This window comes from Orycteropus afer, unplaced genomic scaffold, assembly GCF_000298275.1.
Source record: "Orycteropus afer afer isolate SDZICR_OR568_19922 unplaced genomic scaffold, OryAfe1.0 scaffold00493, whole genome shotgun sequence".
NCBI lineage: Eukaryota > Metazoa > Chordata > Mammalia > Tubulidentata > Orycteropodidae > Orycteropus > Orycteropus afer.
In genome coordinates this window covers 1,132,543-1,138,868 of record NW_006922080.1, presented here as the reverse complement: position 1 = coordinate 1,138,868, position 6,326 = coordinate 1,132,543, and positions in this window count along the sequence as shown.

Genomic DNA, 6,326 nt, shown 5'->3' with positions numbered 1-6,326 from the left:
TTTTTTTTTTTTTTTTAAATACCATCCACCTCTCTTTAGGGGTGAGTATGGTGGTTAATAACATATTAATGTCAGCCCAATTAGGATGATGAACTGAAAATATGGAGGTGATTAAAGTCTCCATCTGCTTTCCAATTTAGTAAATCAGCCATGGTGAATGGCACATGAATCCAATCAAAACCTCCAGGATTTCCTTCATCATCTAAACCAGCTAGAACCTGCCATAATTGATATCGCCCTGATGGATCTGGCTTAGACCCCTGGCCATATTTTACAACATGCTGAGTGTGTGCTGGGAAGACTATTTCCTGAGGGGCACCCACTTTCTGAGGGGCATCCGGGATTCTATCAGGTAAAGGGGGATATAACACCACTGGAGTTTTAAGAGGTTCTGAATTCAAAACTCCCTTAGGCTTAGGTGGTGGAGTCATAGGTGGATTGTTTCCTGACTCTGGGAAGTATGGGGGAGGGTGAGATAAGGGAGGAACGGAGTCAAGGTAAGGGTCTTCAGAGTCCTGAAAGACACTCTTAAAATCTGCTTTCCCTTTAGGTCGTACAACCATGATCACCCCACACTGTTTCTGTAAACCCTTGTTCTGAAACAGGGCCATGAAATGCTCCACCACCTCTCTCCTGGGTTCGATAATTCGCTGCAGTAGCCACACAGAACACACAGATTATGAGGTTTATTAGGGAAGCACCAGGCTACAATTTGAGTTCAGTAAAAATGCTCAGTCTCTCTCCCAGCCCACCGTCTCTCAGCCAAGTCTCTCACAGTCTCTCTCCCAGCAGTGTGTGTCCCTCGGTGTCTCACTCAGCAATGGGCATCTCTTGCATCTCTTTCCCAGCAGCATGTGTCTCTTGCAGCAGCATGTGTTCCTCAACCAGCAGTCAGAGAGAGTTCTGCCTCCAGGAGACCTCCTTTTGAGCCTGGAAGGGTGGTCAAACTAGCCAATCAGAGCATCAGAACTCTAAGCACGTGATAAAGAGTGGGAACCTCCCAGAATATTGTATTGTGCCACTCCCAACAGAAATAACCCAGGTGGATAGCTTCAGCAATCAGGAGCTCCTTAGTTGCTCATAGAAAATCCCACCTTGGAGTTGACAAAGACTTATGGGTAGAAAAGCCACACTAAGTAATTTACTACACTGCAGTAGGTTTTTAATTTAGTGCACTTGCGTACCGGGTGAGTCACACCAGGTTCCTGTTATCAGCTGATTGCGGCTTAGGCAGAGGGGAGAGTGTTAGCTCCCAGCAACTTTGTTCCTCTCTGTCCCACTGCTCATGTCCATGGGCCAGAGATAATTTTCAAGTTGTTTTCTAAGACACATTAACACATTTATCACCTGTTTCTAAGGAAATAGCAGGAAAGAATGTTTTTTGTTCCATTCAGTTCACTTCTCAACTTGTAGAGGTGGCTTTCAAGGTCTATAATAATTGAGACCAGGAGCAGGAGAAGCAGAAGCAAAGAGACATGAAACAACAGGCTGCCCTGCTGGCTGCTGCCCTGGGAGGCCCACCACAAAGTCAATCCTACCGGGTAGGTCTCCACGGGCACCAAATGGATAGAAAGGGAGCAAATCAAGCTCCTCCTTCAGGAGGCCAATCAACAAAGTTGGGGCCTCAACAACATGCTTACTGAAGGAAGGATGGGCACTGAAAGAGGGAGTGCCCAAAACAAGCCCTCCAAAACCAGCCAAAGGGGGCCCAGCAGATGGTAAGCACAGCTGACAGCGACCAAGAATGATGGGGCCTAGGGGCTCCATTGCAGACTGGGCAAATTCCTATCTCCCACGAGGAGCTTGGGTGCCAATAACTATGGGAAAACAGCCCATTGAATTTTGCTGGACACAGACACAACATACTCAGCCCTAAATATCTCCAAACCCCTTTGTCTCACAAGACTACAAGCATTACTGGAGTTTCAGTAATGTAAAAATTTACTTCAACCTCTTGAATGCCAGGTTGGGAGTGCTGTATTAACTTGAAGTTTTTATACATGCCTGAATGCCCTCTCCTTCTGTTGGAATAAGACTTACTAACCAGTTAAATACTCAGGTTGCTTTCTCAGCTAACAAGCTCCAGGTGGATGTTAATCCCAACCAGGCATGGGTCTTACAAACAACCTCCTGCAACTACCTGCTGCTATGGACTACAGAAGCAACAGACAGAACTGTCACTGCAACCAACACTTGTTTGGGAAAAGACGCCCTGTATGCTTGGCTGAGTAAACTCATTGCAGTACCGAATTTATACAAAACTATCCAAAAGGTGACACAAAGCTGCATGATCTACGCCTAGAACAATCCAAAGTGCAGCCCACCTCCAATGGTAAAAGGAATTCAAGCAAGAGGACTAGGCCCTTGCAAAGACTGGCAGGTAAAATTTACAGGCCCTGGAAAAATCAAGTACTTTCTAGTTTTTATACATACTTTCACTAGATGGATGGAAGCCTTTCCCTGCCACATAGGAGAAAAGCAGCAGAGATAAGAAAAATTATCCTCAATTTGGCTTGCTAGTCCCAATTCAAAGTAATACTGGGGAAGCATTTGTATCCCAAATAGTCCAACAAATAACAGGACTATTAGGAAGTTACATTCCTCGTGGAGAGCCCAATTGACAGGAAAACTGAGAAGATGAACCAAACTTTTAAGAAGACGTTGACTGAGATGTGCCAAGAGACCAAATTATCTTGAATAAAACTTTTACTTCTTGCCCTGTTGCGGGTCTGGGTTGCCCCAGAAGCAGGCTTAAGTTAAGCCTATGTGAAATCTTACATGGGAGACCATTTTCTAGAGTATGGCACCCTAGTTATGCAGAAAAGGGAGACCTTAAAATTGTTAAGGAATTGGATGTTTTAAAACATGTGCAAACTTTGCCTGCAACATTAAAAATTATTAACCAGTTTGCTTCCAGCAGGTTGTTGTATCCTGCAGACAGACACTTCCTTTCATAGCTTCTGTCCAGGCAATTGGGTCCTGCTGAAGTAGCGGAATGACCAGACTCCCCAGAGCCAGCTCCAGGCCAAATGGACTAGGCCTTATGAAGTATTGTTGACAACACATCCTTCAGCCAAAGTGAAGGGAGTCTGCCCTGGGATATATCACACCCGAATGAGAATAGTGCCAGACTGCACTGGAAACCCTTCTCGACCTATAACTAAGTTTTATTCTACAGGGAGCAACCTTGGGGAATAGGGAGACTCGAGAGAACCTGACCAGCTGAATACTGAGTGTCCCCAACAACCTGCAGTGGAATACACTTGTGAGCCCATTGAGGACCTTAAGGGTTTTTTTAAAAAGAAGCCTGTTCTAGGTTAAGACATGAATGTGATTTTGATCAGCTGAATGATTGTTTTATCCCTACCCTCTTCTGAAGGAGGATGGGTGTCCAACACTCTCATAAACCTCCAACAAACCCTAATGAACCACACACCTGGGGTTAATAATTGTTGGCTGTGTGCCCATTCTCCTTCACATGGAGCACGGGGTTTGCCTATCATCCCCCTCCCCATACATTTAGAATATTGGGCTGGGGATGCAGGGGCCAATATAATCAATTCTAACAAAAGTTCCTCTGTGGTGAAATATGATGTATTAAGGTCTAAAACTTTAGCTTTTTTATGTATACAATGGACTCCCTCTAGGCCAACAGCTTCCGTAGGGAAATGGGCACAATGCAACCAGACCTGGTCCCTTTATATGCCTAACCATGTCTGGATTAATGAAAATAGTGTTGTTATAAAACATGACACCCCAGTTAAGAATATGTCTAGCAGAATAGGCGTCACTCTGACTGATACGGCTATTTTTCAGTTCCCTCCTATGGCTTATTCCCTCACCACCCAGGGCTATATTGCTTATGTGAGCATGCTGCCTTTAAAACTTGGCCAGTTAATCATAATGGCACCTGCACTCTAGGGTGGATCTGGGCAGGGGGAATGCATTTCCCATGATTAGAAAAAGTTCTGCATTCTGCCCAACCTAACTACTAACACCAGCGTAGCTCACCTGATCTAACTTGGAGTGCTTCAGAAAAGGTCCAACAAATTATAATTCCTATGATGGGCACTGGGAAAAATTACAATGACCTCCATCTTTTATACCAATTCGTTCAGAATGTTTTTGTTTCCCTTGAATCAGTAGCTAACTCTCTCTCTGATATAAATTCTGCACTCCAAACTGAAATAGCCTCTATCCAAACTGTTGTACTTCAGAATCAGGTAGCCCTGGACTTTATGCTAGTAGCACATGGTGGCGTATGTATATACATCAATGCCACCTGTTGCTCATTGTTAATGCATCAGGACAAATAGAACAAGATCAACAGGCTATTCATTGCACTATTTGTAAATTACAACAGGACAGTGAAACTATACAAGATTTAACCCCCACCTTTCGGATAGACTTTTCCTGGCTCACCTCTTGGTTACCCAATTTAGGGTGGCTGAGATCTTTATTTGTTACAGTGCTCCTCATATTAACAATAACACTCATTACTTGCTGTTGTATTCAATGTCTAACTAGGTGCTTATCTGTCTTCAAGCCTCCAAAATTACAAGCTACTCTACAGGTACCCCTAGTCTCTTCTTCCTGAACTTTGGCCATAAAATTCTGTGAACTGTCTAAACTACAAGAAACTTATGAACCAAGGATTGAGTTCCATCATCTTTGCCCCCAGTCAGCAGGAAGCAGCTAGAATGAGTCACTGCCCCATTTCCCAAGAATGTGGAATAGTAACCATTCTAAGGGGGAATTGAAACCAAAAAAAGTATTCCTCAGGAGCTCTGGTAGCATAGTGCCTAAGGTATTTGACTGATACCCAGAAGGCTGGCGGTTCAAACCCACCAGCCACTCATCAGAAGGAAGATGGGGCAATCTACTTCCATAGTAATACTGCCTCAGAAACCCAAGGAGGGGTCGCTATGAATTGGGTCTGACTCGATGGCACATAACATCAGCAACAACAAAGTGTTCCTCAAGAATGTGGAACAGTATCTATTCTAAGGGGAACTGAAACCAAGTAAAGTCCAAACTCAACTATTTCCCCCACTCTGGTTAAGACAGATGATTAGAACAGATAGGATCTGGTTGAGAATAAATAAGTGAACTTAATTACCTTCAACTATTTCCCGACCCCACTTAAGACAAATAGGACCCCGGTTGCAGACAGATGAGTAAATACAATAAGCTCAGTTCCTTAAGAACTGAATGGAACAAAAAACATTCTTTCCTGCTATTTCCTTAGAAACAGGTGATAAATGCATTAATGTATCTTAGAAAACAACTTGAAAAATTATTGGCCCATGGACATGCACAGTGGGACAGAGAGGAACAAAGTTGCTGGGAACTAACACTCTCCCCACTGAATAAGCCCCAATCAGCTGATAACAGGAACCCAGTATGACTCATCCAGTATGCAGGCGCACTAAATTAAAAACCTACTGTCGCTTTAAATCAAGGTGAAGGAAATTTCAGCCAATCGCTAACCATGTCATGCCCAAATTCCTGAATTTTTTATGAATATGCATAACCCTCTCTTTTGAAACCTATAAAACTGTAGTTTGACAGAGATTTGGGGAATCAGATTTGGGTACAAATCCCTGTCTCCTTACACTGCGGCTTTGCAATAAATAATTTTTTTCTCCTCTTAATCACTCGGTGTATAAACTGTTTTGGCCTGACTGGGCACCAGGCAGGGACCTGCATTTGGTCCTATTTCATACTCACTAAACAAGATACACATTTAAAAAAATATTTTCTTTAATTAAAAATGTTAAAAAGCCTTCTTTGTTAAGACAAACAGGAAACATCCATTGTTTTTTAGAGTCTTTCTTTTCTTTACTCCTGTGATAGTTGGAGCTGCATGTCAACTTGGCTGGACCACAAGTCTGTGTGGTTTAAGCAGTTGTGATGTGGTTATTCCCATGATGGTATCAGATGAATATGTTTTGAGCAGCCAAACCATTGAAAGGGAGTTTCCCTAGGGGTGTGGCCTGCTTCCAGTATATTTATGGACATCCCGGGAAAAGAGACATTCTTGTGTGGATTGGGATTCTGTTGTGCTGTCTACAACTGTCCGTGAGCGAATAATCCACCATTCGGCCTAGAGATCTTGGATTCATCATTCATTGGAGTCAATAGCCAGCACACAGCCTGCCAACCTTGAACTCCTCAGCCCCTGCAGCTGCAAGAGTCAAGAAAAGCTTCCAGCTTGACATTTGATCCAAGAACTTTGGACTAGCCAGTTTCTATAAGTGTGTGAGCCATTTTCCTAAGATAAATTTCTCTCTCTCTCTCTCTCTCTCTCTCTCTCTCTATATATA